General features: G+C 49.1%; 1 protein-coding gene across 2 annotated transcripts in view; it reads right to left on the reverse strand.

Moving 5' to 3' along the window:
* AP1M1 (adaptor related protein complex 1 subunit mu 1) overlaps window positions 1-17,272 on the reverse strand; it is a 328,968-nt gene that overhangs the window by 170,179 nt on the left and 141,517 nt on the right. The window lies entirely within an intron of this gene.

Below are 17,272 nucleotides of genomic sequence, written 5' to 3' on the forward strand. Positions count from 1 at the left end.
ATGGTAGCGGCTATTGATCCCAAGAGACCAATATCTTTCATGGCTTCTAGCATGTACGCAGCAGCGTCTTTGATATGACCTAACGTTAAGAGTATCTCGTCTCTATCTATTGTGTCAATGTCTGATGACAAGTTTTCTGACCACTTTTCAATAGCACTACTCACCCACGCACAGGCAATGGTAGGCCTGAGTAGTGTCCCATTGGTCACATAAATAGATTTCAACGTAGTCTCTAACTTGCGGTCTGCCGGCTCCTTAAGTGAAGCCGTCCCAGGCGCAGGGAGAATCACCTTTTTTGTTAACCTTGACAGGGCACTGCCTAAAACAGGGGGTGATTCCCACCTTTTCCTGTCCTCTGCAGGGAAAGGATAAGCTACCTGAATTCTTTTGGGAACCTGAAATTTCTTTTCAGGATTCGTCCAAACTCCCTCAAAGAGACTGTTCAGCTCATGAGATGGAGGAAAAGTTACATTAATTTTCTTTTCCTTACAAAAGTAAGCCTTCTCCTGTGGTAAAGGAGGGGCTTCCGTAACTTTTAACACCTCCTTTATAGCAACAATCATGTATTGAATGTTTATTGCTAACTTTGGATCTATTCCCCTGGAATCACTAGTGTCGACACAGGAATCAGAGTCCGTGTCGGTATCAGTTTGTACTATTTGTGCAAATGACCTTTTATGTGAACCAAAGGGATCCCCTGTGGATGAAAAGGCAGAACTATTAAAAATCACATCTTCGACAGATTTTCTCCAGTTTTCTGCATGAGACTCAGACTTATCTAAACTCTTACTGATATGATTCACACTAGCACGTAATTCTTTCACCCATTCAGGCTCTTGGTGCGACGGCAGCGCCACCACATTACAATTCTGTGTCCCTAAAATGGCTCCCTCAGGGGAAGAGCTCCCTGCCTCAGACATGTCACACACGTGCACAATCACACCACAGACACTCCGGGGCTTATAGAGGACAGACCCACAGTAAAATCTGTCAGAGGGACACAAAGGAATTGCCAGTCCACAACTCCGCGCCTAAAGAAAAAATCCCTTTCCCCGCTATATATATTGTTGATAATAGGTTATAGTACCGCAATATACACTCCCCCCCCCCCCCCCCCCCCTTTAGCACCCTAATACTTAATTCAGAAGTGGAGAGGAGGATCAGCGTTTCTTCCCCTGCTGTGTGCTGGAAGAAAATGGAGCTGAGCAGTGGGCTGGCTGCCTGAGGAAGAAACCCCGCCCCCTGCAATGGCGCATTTTCCCTCAGCTATTGAACTAGATATTTATTACTGGCGGGGGTGTAGGACTGTGCCACAGCATCATATGCCACCTTTTGCCAGTGAGAGTAGGTTTCATGCTGCCTAGGGCGACCCCCCCGCACCCTGCTGTGCCTATGTTATGGATAGCATGTTCGCGCAGCGTTCCCGCTCGCTGCACGGTACCTTAAGCTGTCGCGATGACCAGAGATCCCTCTCTGCAGACCTCCGGTAATACTACTCACCAGTCTTCTGACTTCTGGCTCTGTTAGGGGGGTGACGGAATGCTGGGGGAGTGCGCGCATAGCCGCAGCTAGTGTTCAGTACCCTTCAGGAGCTAATGGTGTCCTGTCAGCAGAAGCAGAGCCATGAAACTCTTTAGGAAGTTGGTTCCTACTTCTTCCCCCTAAGTCCCACGAAGCAGGGAGACTGTTGCCAGCAGTCTCCCTGAAAATAAAAAACCTAACAAAGTCTTTTAGTGAAACTCAGTAGAGCTCCACTAGAGTGCGACCAGTCTGCCTGGGCACATTTTCTAAACTGAGGTCTGGAGGATGGGCATAGAGGGAGGAGCCAGTTCACACTCTGAAAAAGTCTTAAAGTGACCATGGCTCCTGCGGAACCGTCTACACCCCATGGTACTGGAGTGGACCCCAGCATCCTCTAGGACGTATGAGAAACACATTCGTATTGGATTGGGGGGATCAGCGTTGAGCGTACTCAGGATACCCAGGCACTGGCCAAATTCCGCCTCCCCAGCACAGAGGTCACACGCCGCTGGGAGCAAGCGGAGGATGTTCCCCATTCGCCAGCCCCCGGTGTATGGTGAGTTGTGTGTGCTGGGAGGGGGGGGGGGGGGGCCCACAGGGAAACACCAATTCCGGGATTGACCATTTTCCAATCCGGATATCCAGGATTTAAAAAAAAAAAAATGGCCCGGGATTCGCCTCACTGGTGCCAAGGGAAAATTGAACATGTATTTGAACATTGTTTCCCATTGTGACAATAAAGCAGGTGGATATTAGAAATATGTTGCAAGTGCAGTCTTGAAAAGTGGCAGTGTCACCAATCCACATTTCTCGGACGCCCTAGTGGATGCTGGGAACTCCGTAAGGACCATGGGGTAATAGCAACTCCGCAGGAGACTGGGCACAACTAAGAAAGATTTAGGACTACCTGGTGTGCACTGGCTCCTCCCTCTATGCCCCTCCTCCAGACCTCAGTTAGAATTTTGTGCCCGGCCGAGCTGGTTGCACACTAGGGGCTCTCCTGAGCTCTTAGAAAATAAGAATTTACTTACCGATAATTCTATTTCTCGGAGTCCGTAGTGGATGCTGGGGTTCCTGAAAGGACCATGGGGAATAGCGGCTCCGCAGGAGACAGGGCACAAAAGTAAAGCTTTTCCGATCAGGTGGTGTGCACTGGCTCCTCCCCCTATGACCCTCCTCCAGACTCCAGTTAGGTACTGTGCCCGGACGAGCGTACACAATAAGGGAGGAATTTTGAATCCCGGGTAAGACTCATACCAGCCACACCAATCACACCGTACAACTTGTGATCTAAACCCAGTTAACAGTATGATAACAAAAGGAGCCTCTGAAAGACGGCTTCCTACAACAATAACCCGATTTTTGTAACAATAACTATGTACAAGTATTGCAGAATAATCCGCACTTGGGATGGGCGCCCAGCATCCACTACGGACTCCGAGAAATAGAATTATCGGTAAGTAAATTCTTATTTTCTCTATCGTCCTAGTGGATGCTGGGGTTCCTGAAAGGACCATGGGGATTATACCAAAGCTCCCAAACGGGCGGGAGAGTGCGGATGACTCTGCAGCACCGAATGAGAGAACTCCAGGTCCTCTTTTTGCCAGGGTATCAAATTTGTAGAATTTTACAAACGTGTTCTCCCCCGACCACGTAGCTGCTCGGCAGAGTTGTAATGCCGAGACCCCTCGGGCAGCCGCCCAAGATGAGCCCACCTTCCTTGTGGAATGGGCATTTACATATTTTTTGCTGTGGCAAGCCTGCCACAGAATGTGCAAGCTGAATTGTACTACAAATCCAACGAGCAATAGTCTGCTTAGAAGCAGGAGCACCCAGCTTGTTGGGTGCATACAGGATAAACAGCAAGTCAGATTTCCTGACTCCAGCCGACCTGGAAACTATATTTTCAGGGCCCTGACAACATCCAGCAACTTGGAATCCTCCAAGTCCCTAGTAGCCGCAGGTACCACAATAAGCTGGTTCAGGTGAAACGCTGACACCACCTTAGGGAGAAACTGGGGACGAGTCCACAGCTTTGCTCTGTCCGAATGGACAATCAGATATGGCTTTGTGAGATAAAGCCGCCAATTCTGACACTCGCCTGGCCGAGGCCAGGACCAACAGCATGGTCGCTTTCCATGTGAGATATATCAAATCCACAGATTTGAGTTGTTTAAACCAATGTGATTTTAGGAATCCCAAACTACGTTGAGATCGCCCAGTGCCACTGGAGACATCAAAAGGGGGTTGTATATGCAGTACTCCCTTAACAACTTCTGGACTTCAGGAACTGAAGCCAATTTCTTTCTGGAAGAAAATCGACCGGTCGAAATTTGAACCTTAATGGACCCCAATTTGAGACCCATATACACTCCTGTTTGCAGGAAATGTAGGAATTAACCTAGTTGAAATTCTTCCGTGGAGCCTTCCTGGCCTCACACCATGGAACACATTTTCACCTAAGCAGTGATAATGTTGTGCGGTCACCTCCTTCCTGGCTCTGACCAGGGTAGGGATGACCTCTTCCGGAATGCCTTTTTCCCTTAGGATCCGGCGTTCACCCGTCAACGCGGCTGCGGTAAGTCATGGAACAGACATGATTCTTGCTGAATCAAGATCCTTTCTAGTATCTCTTGAAGTTCCGGGTACCAAGTTCTTCTTGGCCAAACCGGAGCCACGAGTATAGTTCTTACTCCTCTCCTTCCTATCATTCTCCCTACACTGGGTATGAAAGGCAGAGGAGGGAACACATACACCGACTGGTACACCCACGGTGTTACCAGAGCGTCCCAGCTATTGCCTGAGGGTCTCTAGACCTGGCGCTTCATGTGGGACGCCATCATAACCACCTTTGGTCTTTCCCAACGGTTTACAAACATGTGGAAACTTCCAGATGAAGTTCCCACTTTTCCGGGTGGAATTCATTCATGCTGAGGAAATCTTCCTAGTTGTCCACTCCCGGAATGAACACTGCTGACAGTGTTATCACATGATTTTTCGCCCAGCGAAGAATCCTTGCTGTCATTGCCCTCCTGCTTCTTGTGCCGCCCCGTCTGTTTACGTGGGCGACTGCCATGATGATGTCCTACTGGATCAGCACCGGTTGACTTTGAAGCAGAGGTCTTCCTAGGCTCAGAGCATCGTAAATTGCCCTTAGCTCCAGTATATTCATGTGGAGAGAAATCTCCAGACTTGACCACACTTCCTTGGAAATTTCTTCCCTGTGTGACTGTTCCCCAGCCTCTCAGGCTGGCATCCGTGGTCACCAGAACACAGTCCTGAATGCTGAATGTGCTGCCCTCTAGAAGATGAGCACTCTGCAGCCCCCACAGAAGAGACACCCTTGTCCTTGGAGACAGGGTTATCCGCTGATGCATCTGAAGATGCGATCCGGACCATTCGTCCCGCAAATCCCCCTGAAAAGTTTTTGCGTGAGATCTGCCGAATGGAATCGCTTCGTAAGAAGCCACCATTTTTCCCAGGACTCCTGTGCATTGATGCACTGATACTTGGCCTGGTTTTAGGAGGTTTCTGACTAGGTCGGATAACTCCCTGGCTTTCCCCTCCAGGAGAAATACCTCTTTCTGGACTATGCCCAGAATCATTCCTAGGAACAGCAGACGTATCATCGGAAAACAGCTGCGATTTTTGGAATATTTAGAATCCACTCGTGCTGTCGTAGAACTACTTTAGATAGTTCTTTTCCGACCTCCAACTGTTCTCTGGAAACTTGCCCCTTTCAGGATATCGTCCAAGTAAGGGATAATTAAGATGTCTTTCTTCTTTTAAGAATCATCTTTTCGGCCATTACCTTGGTAAAGGCCCGGGGTGCCGTGGATAATTCAACGGCAGCGTCTGAAACTGATATTGACAGTTCTGTATCACGAACCAGAGGTACCCTTGTTGAGAAGGGCAAATTTGGACATGGAGGTAATCCGTGATGTCCAGGGACACCATATAGTCCCCTTTTTTCCGGTTCTCTATCACTGCTCTGAGTGACTCCATCTTGATTTGAACCTTTTTATGTAAGTGTTCAAAGATTTCAGATTTAGACTATGTCTCACCAAGCCGTCTGGCTTCAGTACCACAATATAGTGTGGAAGACTAATACCCTTTTCCTTGTTGTAGGAGGGGTACTTTGATTATCACCTGCTGGAAATACAGCTTGTGAATTTTTTCCCAATACTGCCTCCCTGTCGGAGGGAGCCGTTGGTAAAGCAGGCTTCAGGAACCTGCGAGGAAAAAATGTCTCGACTCTCCAATCTGTACCCCTGGGATAATACTTGTACGATCTAGGGGTCAACTTGCGAGTGATCCCACTGCGCGCTGAGACTCTTGAGACTACCCCCCCACCTCACCTGAGTCCGCTTGCACGGCCCCAGCGTCACGCTGAGGACTTGGCAGACGCGGTGGAGGGCTTCTTTTCCTGGGAAGGGGCTGCCTGCTGCAGTCTACTTCCCTTTCCTCTATGTCTGGGCAGATATGACTGGCCTTTTGCCCGCTTGCCCACATGGGAAACGGAAGGATTGAGGCTGAAAAGACAGTGTCTTTTTCTGCTGAGATGTAACTTGGGGTAAAAAGGTTGGATTTCCCAGCTGTAGCCGTGGCCCCCAGGTCCGATGGACCGACCCCAAATAACTCCTTCCCTTTATACGGCAATACTTCCATGTGCCGTATGGGATCTGTATCACCTGACCACTGTCGTGTCCATGACATCTTCTGGGAGATATGGACAACGCACTTATCTTGATGCCAGAGTGCAAATATCCCTCTGTGCATCTCGCATACATATATATATAGAATGCATCCTATTAAATGCTCTATATCAATAAAATATTTTTAGTCAGGGAATTCGACCAAGCCAACCCAGCACTGCATCTCCAGGCTGATGGCGATCGCTGGTCGCAGTATAACCACCGTATGTGTGTATATACTTTTTAGGATATTTTTCCAGCTGCCTATCAGCTGGCTCCTTGAGGGCGGCCGTATCTGGAGACGGTAACGCCACTTGATAAGCGTGTGAGCGCCTTATCCACCCTAAGGGGTGTTTCCCAACGCGCCCTAACTTCTGGCGGGAAAGGGTATAACGCCAATATTTGCTATCGGGGTAAACCCACGCATCATCACACACTTCATTTTATTTTATCTGATTCAGGAAAAACTACAGGTAGTTTTTTCACTCCCACATAATACCCTTTTTTGTGGTACTTGTAGTATCAGAAATATGTAACACCTCCTTCATTGCCCTTAACGTGTGGCCCTAATGAGGAATACGTTTGTTTATTCCCCGTCGACACTGGATTCAGTGTCCGTGTCTGTGTCGACCGACTGAGGTAATTGGGCGTTTTTTTTTTTTTTGTTTTTTTTTTAAAAAACCCTTGACGGTGTTTCTGAGACGCCTGGACCGGAACTAATTGTTTGTCGGCCGTCTCATGTCGTCAACCGACCTTGCAGCGTGTTGACATTCTCACGTAATTCCCTAAATAAGCCATCCATTCCGGTGTCGACTCCCTAGAGAGTGACATCACCATTACAGGCAATTTCTCCGCCTCCTCCAACATCGTCCTCATACATGTCGACACACACGTACCGACACACAGCACACACACCTGGAATGCTCCGACAGAGGACAGGACCCCACTAGCCCTTTGGAGAGACAGAGGGAGAGTTTGCCAGCACACACCAAAAAACGCTATAATTACATAGGGACAACCTTATATAAGTGTTTCTCCCTAATAGCATCTTTATATATATATTTATATCGCCAATTAGTGCCCCCCTCTCTGTTTAAACCCTGTTTCTGTAGTGCAGTGCAGGGGAGAGCCTGGGAGCCTTCTCTCCAGCCTTTCTGTGAGAGAAAAAATGGCGCTGTGTGCTGAGGAGATAGGCCCCGCCCCTTTTCCGGCGGGCTCGTCTCCCGCTCTTTAGTGAAGTTTGGCAGGGGTTAAATATCTCCATATAGCCTCTGGGGGCTATATGTGAGGTATTTTTAGCCAGTATATAGGTTTACATTTGCCTCCCAGGGCGCCCCCCCCCAGCGCCCTGCACCCTCAGTGACAGCGTGTGAAGTGTGCTGAGAGGAAAATGGCGCACAGCTGCAGTGCTGTGCGCTACCTTTAGAAGACTGTCAGAGTCTTCAGCCGCCGATTCTGGACCTCTTCTAACTTCAGCATCTGCAAGGGGGCCGGCGGCGCGGCTCCGGTGACCATCCAGGCTGTACCTGTGATCGTCCCTCTGGAGCTGATGTCCAGTAGCCAAGAAGCCAATCCATCCTGCACGCAGGTGAGTTCACTTCTTCTCCCCTCAGTCCCTCGTTGCAGTGATCCTGTTGCCAGCAGGACTCACTGTAAAATAAAAAACCTAAGCTAAACTTTCTCTAAGCAGCTCTTTAGGAGAGCCACCTAGAATTGCACCCTTCTCGGCCGGGCACAAAAATCTAACTGGAGTCTGGAGGAGGGTCATAGGGGGAGGAGCCAGTGCACACCACCTGATCGGAAAAGCTTTACTTTTGTGCCCTGTCTCCTGCGGAGCCGCTATTCCCCATGGTCCTTTCAGGAACCCCAGCATCCACTAGGACGATAGAGAAAGAAAGTATATTTAGGTTTTTTATTTTCAGTGAGATCTGCTGGCAACAGACTCACTGCTACGAGGGACTGAGGGGAGAAGAAGCGAACCTACCTGCTTGCAGCTAGCTTGGGCTTCTTAGGCTACTGGACACCATTAGCTCCAGAGGGATCGAACACAGGCCCAGCCTCGGTCGTCCGGTCCCGGAGCCGCGCCGCCGTCCCCCTTGCAGAGCCAGAAGCAAGAAGAACGTCCAGGAAATCAGCAGCTGAAGACTCCGGTCTTCATTAAGGTAGCGCACAGCACTGCAGCTGTGCGCCATTGCTCCCCATGCACACCACACACTCCGGTCACTGATGGGTGCAGGGCGCTGGGGGGAAAGGGGGCGCCCTGGGCTGCAATAAAAATACCTTAGCTTGGCAAATAAACACATAATATAGTCAGAAAGACTATATATATATGTGTAAAATCCCCTGCCAAAAATATCCTGAAAAAAAGCGGGAGAAGTCCGCCGTGAAGGGGGCGGGGCTATCTCCCTCAGCACACTGGTGCCATTTCCTCTCACAGCTCCGCTGGAAGGACGCTCCCAAGGCTCTCCCCTGCAGTTTCCAGGCTCAATAGGGTAAAAAAAGAGAGGGGGGGCACTAAATTGAGGCGCAGAACTGTGTATTATAGCAGCTATAGGGGAAAAATCACTGTGTGTAGTGTGTATCCCTGCATTATATAGCGCTCTGGTGTGTGCTGGCATATTCTCTCTCTGTCTCCCCAAAGGACTTTGTGGGGTCCTGTCCTCAGTCAGAGCATTCCCTGTGTGTGTGCGGTGTGTCGGTACGGCTGTGTCGACATGTTTGATGAGGAGGCTTATGTGGAGGCGGAGCAGGTGCCGATAAATGTGATGTCACCCCCTGCGTGGTCGACACCTGAATGGATGGACATGTGGAAGGAATTACGCGACAGTGTCAACTCCTTACATAAAAGGTTTGACGACATAGCAGATGTGGGACAGCAGGCTGCTCAGCCCGTGCCTGCCCAGGCGTTTCAAAAGCCATCAGGGGCTCTAAAACGCCCACTACCTCAGATGGCAGACACAGATGTCGACACGGATACTGACTCCAGTGTCGACGACGATGAGACTAGTGTACATTCCAATAGAGCCACTCGTTATATGATTACGGCAATGAAAAATGTGTTGCACATTTCTGATATTACCCCAGGTACCACAAAAAAGGGTATTATGTTTGGGGAGAAAAAGCTACCAGTGGTTTTTCCCCCATCTGATGAATTAAATGAAGTGTGTGAAGAAGCGTGGGCTTCCCCCGATAAGAAACTGGTAATTTCTAAAAAGTTACTAATGGCGTACCCTTTCCCGCCAGAGGACAGGTCATGTTGGGAAACATCCCCTAGGGTGGATAAAGCGCTCACACGTCTGTCAAAAAAGGTGGCACTACCGTCTCCGGACACGGCCGCCCTAAAGGAGCCTGCAGATAGAAAGCAGGAGGCTATCCTGAAGTCTGTATATACACACACTCAGGATTTATACTGAGACCGGCTATTGCTTCAGCATGGATGTGCAGTGCTGCAGCTGCGTGGTCAGATTCCCTGTCGGAAAACATTGATACCCTAGACAGGGACACTATATTGCTAACCGTAGAGCATATTAAAGACGCTGTCTTATTCATGAGAGATGCACAGAGTGATATTTGCCGGCTGGCATCTAAAATAAACGCAATGTCCATTTCTGCCAGGAGAGGATTGTGGACTCGGCAGTGGACAGGAGATGCAGATTCTAAAAGGCACATGGAAGTTTTGCCTTACAAGGGTGAGGAGTTGTTTGGGGATGGTCTCTCGGACCTCGTTTCCACAGCGACAGCTGGGAAGTCAGCATTTTTACCCCATGTTCCCTCACAGCCAAAGAAAGCACCGTATTATCAGGTACAGTCCTTTCGGCCCCAGAAAGGCAAGCGGGTTAGAGGCGCGTCCTTTCTGCCCAGAGGCAGAGGTAGAGGGAAAAAGCTACAACATACAGCCAGTTCCCAGGAACAAAAGTCCTCCCCCGCTTCCTCTAAGTCCACCGCATGACGCTGGTGCTCCACAGGCAGAGCCACGTACGGTGGGGGCCCGTCTTAAGAACTTCAGCGACCAGTGGGCTCGCTCACTGGTGGATCCCTGGATTCTACAAGTAGTATCTCAGGGGTACAAGCTGGAATTCGAGACGTCTCCCCCTCGCCGTTTCCTTAAATCTGCCTTGCCGATAGCTCCCCCGGACAGGGAGGCAGTGCTGGAGGCGATTCACAAGCCGTATTCTCAGCAGGTGATAATCAAGGTACCCCTCCTTCAACAAGGACGGGGTTACTATTCCACAATGTTTGTGGTACCGAAACCGGATGGTTCGGTGAGAACCATTTTAAATTTAAAATCCTTGAACACTTATATAAGAAGGTTCAAGTTCAAGATGGAATCGCTCAGGGCGGTGATTGCAAGCCTGGACGAGGGGGATTACATGGTATCACTGGACATCAAAGATGCTTACCTGCATGTCCCCATTTACCCTCCTCACCAGGAGCACCTCAGATTTGTGGTACAGGACTGTCATTACCAATTCCAGACGTTGCCGTTTGGTCTGTCCACGGCACCGAGGGTATTTACCAAGGTAATGGCCGAAATGATGATACTCCTTCGGAGAAAGGGAGTTTTAATTATCCCGTACTTGGACGATCTCCTTATAAAGGCAAGGTCCAGGGAACAGTTGTTGATCGGAGTAGCACTAGCTCGGGAAGTGCTACAACAGCACGGCTGGATCCTGAATATTCCAAAATCGCAGCTGGTTCCTACAACGCGTCTACTGTTCCTGGGGATGGTTCTGGACACAGAACAGAAAAAAGTGTTTCTCCCGGAGGAGAAGGCCAAGTAGTTGTCATCTCTAGTCAGAGACCTCCTAAAAACAAAACAGGTGTCGGTGCACCACTGCACTCGAGTCCTGGGAAAGATGGTGGCTTCTTACGAAGCAATTCCATTCGGAAGGTTCCATGCAAGGATCTTTCAGTGGGATCTGTTGGACAAGTGGTCCGGATCGCATCTTCAGATGCATCGGCTGATAACCCTGTCTCCAAGGACCAGGGTGTCGCTGTTGTGGTGGCTGCAGAGTGCTCATCTTCTAGAGGGCCGCAGATTCGGCATACAGGACTGGGTCCTGGTGACCACGGATGCCAGCCTTCGAGGTTGGGGGGCAGTCACACAGGGAAGAAACTTCCAAGGACTATGGACAAGTCAGGAGACTTCCCTACACATAAATATTCTGGAACTAAGGGCCATTTACAATGCCCTAAGTCAGGCAAGACCCCTGCTTCAACACCAGCCGGTGCTGATTCAGTCAGACAACATCACGGCGGTCGCCCATGTAAACCGTCAGGGCGGCACAAGAAGCAGGATGGCGATGGCAGAAGCCACAAGGATTCTCCGATGGGCGGAAAATCATGTGTTAGCACTGTCAGCAGTGTTCATTCCGGGAGTGGACAACTGGGAAGCAGACTTCCTCAGCAGGCACGACCTCCACCCAGGAGAGTGGGGACTTCATCCAGAAGTCTTCCAAATGGTTGTACACCGTTGGGAAAGGCCACAGGTGGACATGATGGTGTCCCGCCTCAACAAAAAGCTAAAAAGATATTGCGCCAGGTCAAGGGACCCTCAGGCGATAGCTGTGGACGCTCTAGTGACACCGTGGGTGTACCAGTCGGTTTATGTGTTCCCTCCTCTGCCTCTCATACCCAAGGTACTGAGAATAATAAGAAGGAGAGGAGTAAGAACTATACTTGTAGTTCCGGATTGGCCAAGAAGGGCTTGGTACCCAGAACTTCAAGAAATGATCTCAGAGGACCCATGGCCTCTGCCGCTCAGACAGGACCTGCTGCAGCAGGGACCCTGTCTGTTCCAAGACTTACCGCGACTGCGTTTGACGGCATGGCGGTTGAACGCCGGATCCTGAAGGAAAAGGGCATTCCGGAGGAAGTCATCCCTACGCTGATAAAGCTAGGAAGGAGGTGACCGCAAACCATTATCACCGCATATGGCGAAAATATGTTGCGTGGTGTGAGGCCAGAAGGGCCCCAACGGAGGAATTTCAGCTCGGTCGATTTCTGCACTTCCTACAGTCAGGGGTGACTATGGGCCTCAAATTAGGTTCCATTAAGGTCCAGATTTCGGCTCTGTCGATTTCTTCCAAAAAGAACTGGCTTCACTGCCTGAAGTTCAGACGTTTGTTAAAGGAGTGCTGCATATTCAGCCCCCTTTTGTGGCACCTTGGGATCTCAACGTGGTGTTGGATTTCCTTAAGTCACATTGGTTTGAGCCACTTAAAACCGTGGAACTAAAATATCTCACATGGAAAGTGGTCATGCTGTTGGCCTTGGCTTCGGCCAGGCGTGTGTCAGAATTGGCGGCTTTGTCATGTAAAAGCCCTTATCTGATTTTCCATATGGATAGGGCGGAATTGAGGACTCGTCCCCAATTTCTTCCTAAGGTGGTATCAGCTTTTCATTTGAACCAACCTATTGTGGTGCCTGCGGCTATTAAGGACTTGGAGGATTCCAAGTTGCTGGAGGTAGTCAGGGCCCTGAAAATCTATGTTTCCAGGACGGCTGGAGTCAGGAAAACTGACTCGCTACTTATCCTGTATGCGCCCAACAAGCTGGGTGCTCCTGCTTTAAAGCAGTCTATTGCTCGCTGGATCTGTAGTACGATTCAACTTGCACATTCTGCGGCTGGACTGCCGCATCCTAAATCTGTAAAAGCCCATTCCACGAGGAAAGTGGGCTCTTCTTGGGCGGCTGCCCGAGGGGTCTCGGCTTTACAACTTTGCCGAGCTGCTACTTGGTCGGGGCTGAAACACATTTGCTAAATTCTACAAGTTTGATACCCTGGCTGAGGAGGACCTTGAGTTTGCTCATTCGGTGCTGCAGAGTCATCCGCACTCACCCGCCCGTTTGGGAGCTTTGGTATAATCCCCATGGTCCTTACGGAGTTCCCAGCATCCACTAGGACGTCAGAGAAAATAAGAATTTACTCACCGGTAATTCTATTTACCGTAAATTCTATTTACAGTAGGGACCAGCTGTGACTTTGGAATATTTAGAACCCAGCCGTGCTGTTGTAGCACCTCCCGAGATAGTGCTACCCCGACCAACAACTGCTCCCTGGACCTCGCCTTTATCAGGAGATCGTCCAAGTACGGGATAATTAAAACTCCCTTCTTTCGAAGGAGTATCATCATTTCGGCCATTACCTTGGTAAAGACCCTCGGAGCCGTGGATAGACCGAACGGCAACATCTGGAATTGGTAATGACAATCCTGTACCACAAATCTGAGGTACTCCTGGTGAGGGTGGTAAATGGGGACATGCAGGTAAGCATCCTTGATGTCCAGTGATACCATGTAATCCCCCTCGTCCAGGCTTGCAATAACCGCCCTGAGCGATTCCATCTTGAACTTGAATTTTTTTTTTTTTTATATATACGTGTTCAAGGATTTCAAATTTATAATGGGTCTCACCGAACCATCCGGTTTCGGTACCACAAACATTGTGGAATAGTAACCCCGTCCTTGTTGAAGTAGGGGCTTGAAAGATCCAGGGATCCACCCGTGAGCGAGCCCACTGATCGCTGAAATTTTTGAGACGGGCCCCCACCGTACCTGGCTCTGCCTGTGGAGCCCCAGCGTCATGCTGTGGACTTAGAGGAAGCGGGGGAGGACTTTTGCTCTTGGGAACTGGCTGTATGCTGCAGCTTTTTCCCTCTACCTCTGCCTCTGGGCAGAAAGGACGCGCCTTTAACCCGCTTGCCCTTATTGGGCCGAAAGGACTGTACCTGATAATACGGTGCTTTCTTTGGCTGTGAGGGAACATGGGGTAAAAATGTAGACTTCCCAGCTGTTGCTGTGGAAACGAGGTCCGAGAGACCATCCCCGAACAACTCCTCACCCTTATAAGGCAAAACTTCCATGTGCCTTTTAGAATCTGCATCTCCTGTCCACTGCCGAGTCCATAACCCTCTCCTGGCAGAAATGGACATTGCACTTATTTTAGATGCCAGCCGGCAAATATCCCTCTGTGCATCCCTCATGTATAAGAGTGCGTCTTTAATATGCTCTACGGTTAGCAATATAGTGTCCCTGTCTAGGGTATCAATATTTTACGACAGGGAATCTGACCACGCAGCTGCAGCACTGCACATCCATGCTGAAGCAATAGCTGGTCTCAGTATAACACCTGTGTGTGTATATATAGACTTCAGGATAGCCTCCTGCTTTCTATCAGCAGATTCCTTCAGGGCGACCGTATCCGGAGACGGTAGTGCCACCTTCTTTGACAAGCGTGTGAGCGCTTTATCCACCCTAGGGGATGTTTCCCAACGTGACCTATCCTCTGGCGGGAAAGGGTACGCCATTAGTAACCTCTTAGAAATTACCAGTTTCTTATCGGGGGAAGCCCACGCTTCTTCACACACTTCATTTAATTCCTCAGATGGAGGAAAAACAACTGGTAGTTTTCTCTCTCCAAACATAATACCCTTTTTTGTGGTACCCGGGGTAACATCAGAAATATGCAACACATTTTTCATTGCCTCAATCATATAACGTGTGGCCCTATTGGAAGATACATTAGTCTCATCGTCGTCAACACTGGATTCAGTATCCGTGTCGACATCTGTGTCTGCCATCTGAGGTAGCGGGCGTTTTAGAGCCCCTGATGGCTTTTGAGACGCCTGGGCAGGCACAGGCTGAGAAGCCGGCTGTCCCATATTTGGTATGTCGTCAAACCTTTTATGCAAGGAGTCGACGCTGTCGCGTAATTCCTTCCACAGAACCATCCACTCAGGTGTCAACCCCGCAGGGGGTGACATCACATTTATCAGCATCTGCTCCGCCTCCACATAAGCCTCCTCATCAAACATGTCGACACAGCCGTACCGACACACCGCATACACACAGGGAATGCTCTGACAGAGGACAGGACCCCACAAAGCCCTTTGGGGAGAGAGAGAGAGAGAGAGAGAGAGAGAGAGAGAGAGAGAGAGAGTGTATGCCAGCACACACCAGAGTGCTATATAACACAGGGATCCCACTATGAGTGTTTTTTCCCTTATAGCTGCTTATATTATATTATATATATATATATATATATATATATATATATATATATACTGCGCCTAAATTTAGTGCCCCCCCCTCTCTTTTTTACCCTTATGTAGCTTGACACTGCAGGGGAGAGCCAGGGAGCGTCCTTCCAGTGGAGCTGTGAGGGAAAAATGGCGCCAGTGTGCTGAGGGAGATGGCCCCGCCCCTTTTCCGGCGGACTTCTCCCGCTTTTTCTGGAATTCTGGCAGGGGTATTTTTACACCTATATAGCCTTCCTGACTATATATGGTGTAGATTTGCCAGCCAAGGTGTATTATATTGCCCTCAGGGCGCCCCCCCCCAGCGCCCTGCACCCATCAGTGACCGGAGTGTGAGGTGTGCATGAGGAGCAATGGCGCACAGCTGCAGTGCTGTGCGCTACCTTGTTGAAGACAGAAGTCTTCTGCCGCCGATTTTCCGGAATACTTCTTGCTTCTGCCTCTGTAAGGGGGCCGGCGGCGCGGCTCCGGGACCGAAAGATCGAGGTCGGGTCCTGTGTTCGATCCCTCTGGAGCTAATGGTGTCCAGTAGCCTAAGAAGCCCAAGCTACCACCAGTTAGGTAGGTTCGCTTCTTCTCCCCTTAGTCCCTCGCTGCAGTGAGTCTGTTGCCAGCAGATCTCACTGTAAAATAAAAAACCTAAAATATACTTTCTTTCTAGGAGCTCAGGAGAGCCCCTAGTGTGCATCCAGCTCAGCCGGGCACAAGATTCTAACTGAAGTCTGGAGGAGGGTCATAGTGGGAGGAGCCAGTGCACACCAGTTAGACCTAAAGCTTTCTTTATAGTTGTGCCCAGTCTCCTGCGGAGCCGCTATCCCCATGGTCCTTACGGAGGCCCAGCATCCACTTAGGACGTCAGAGAAAATAAGAATTTACTCACCGGTAATTCTATTTCTCGTAGATCCCAAGTGCGGATTGTCTCCAATACTTGTATATAGTTATTGCCTAACTAAAGGGTTATTGTTTGGAGCCATCTGTTGAGAGGCTCAGTTGTTATTCATACTGTTCACTGGGTATAGTATCACAAGTTGTACGGTGTGATTGGTGTGGCTGGTATGAGTCTTACCCGGGATTCCAAATCCTTTCCTTATTGTGTCAGCTCTTCTGGGCACAGTTTCCTAACTGAGGTCTGGAGGAGGGGCATAGAGGGAGGAGCCAGTGCACACCAGGTAGTCCTAAATCTTTCTTAGTTGTGCCCAGTTTCCTGCGGAGCCGCTATTCCCCCATGGTCCTTACGGAGTTCCCAGCATCCACTACGGACTACGAGAAATAGAATTACCGGTGAGTAAATTCTTATTATTACTATTACCTAGGACGAGTAAGCTTTATTTTGTCAAATTTATAAATAAAGCTTAAACAATCAAATGAGTATATGAGATACCAGCACAATCTAATAAAGTAGTGCAAGCTGAACACACACAGTTACCAAGAGCAATTTCTATAATCTGCCTGCAGTAATCTAAAATAAAAGCATCGCTATACATTACAAAATAGAATTGCTCTCCATACCATGCTACTTATCTTAGGATGGGATGTAGTTATGTTACCGGCGGACACCTCCACCTACATCCCGCCCGCTCACTATCCTGACAGTCAGCATGCCGATCAACAGGGACTATTCCCAGGCTTTGCAATTTTAGGGATTTAGCATATGGTAGCCTGTGAATATGCCCAGACCCCAATGAGGGAAGCGATATAGAGTTTACAACAGTTATATTATTCATTTAGGTCAACACTGGGCAATTTTAAGAGCAAATGTTTTCAGCGTATTTCTATACACCTACCATTTTACCTCTAGTTAGTTACAATTAAACGTATGGGTAGAAATCTAAATAACACTTGACAATAACACATTCTTAAGTCATGCTTGTTATTTGTGGTGGAGGCATAAATGGATACAGCTGACGGGATGCTAGTCTGTCCTCAGTTTGAGATTAGCGCAAAATCCCTTATACTAATTAGCTGTAAGGATCACTGCAGAAATACACAAAAAACTCCAAATGCAAAATAAATAAGTGAT

The sequence above is a fragment of the Pseudophryne corroboree genome, chromosome 1 (genome assembly GCF_028390025.1).
Source record: "Pseudophryne corroboree isolate aPseCor3 chromosome 1, aPseCor3.hap2, whole genome shotgun sequence".
NCBI classification, from domain to species: Eukaryota; Metazoa; Chordata; class Amphibia; order Anura; family Myobatrachidae; genus Pseudophryne; species Pseudophryne corroboree.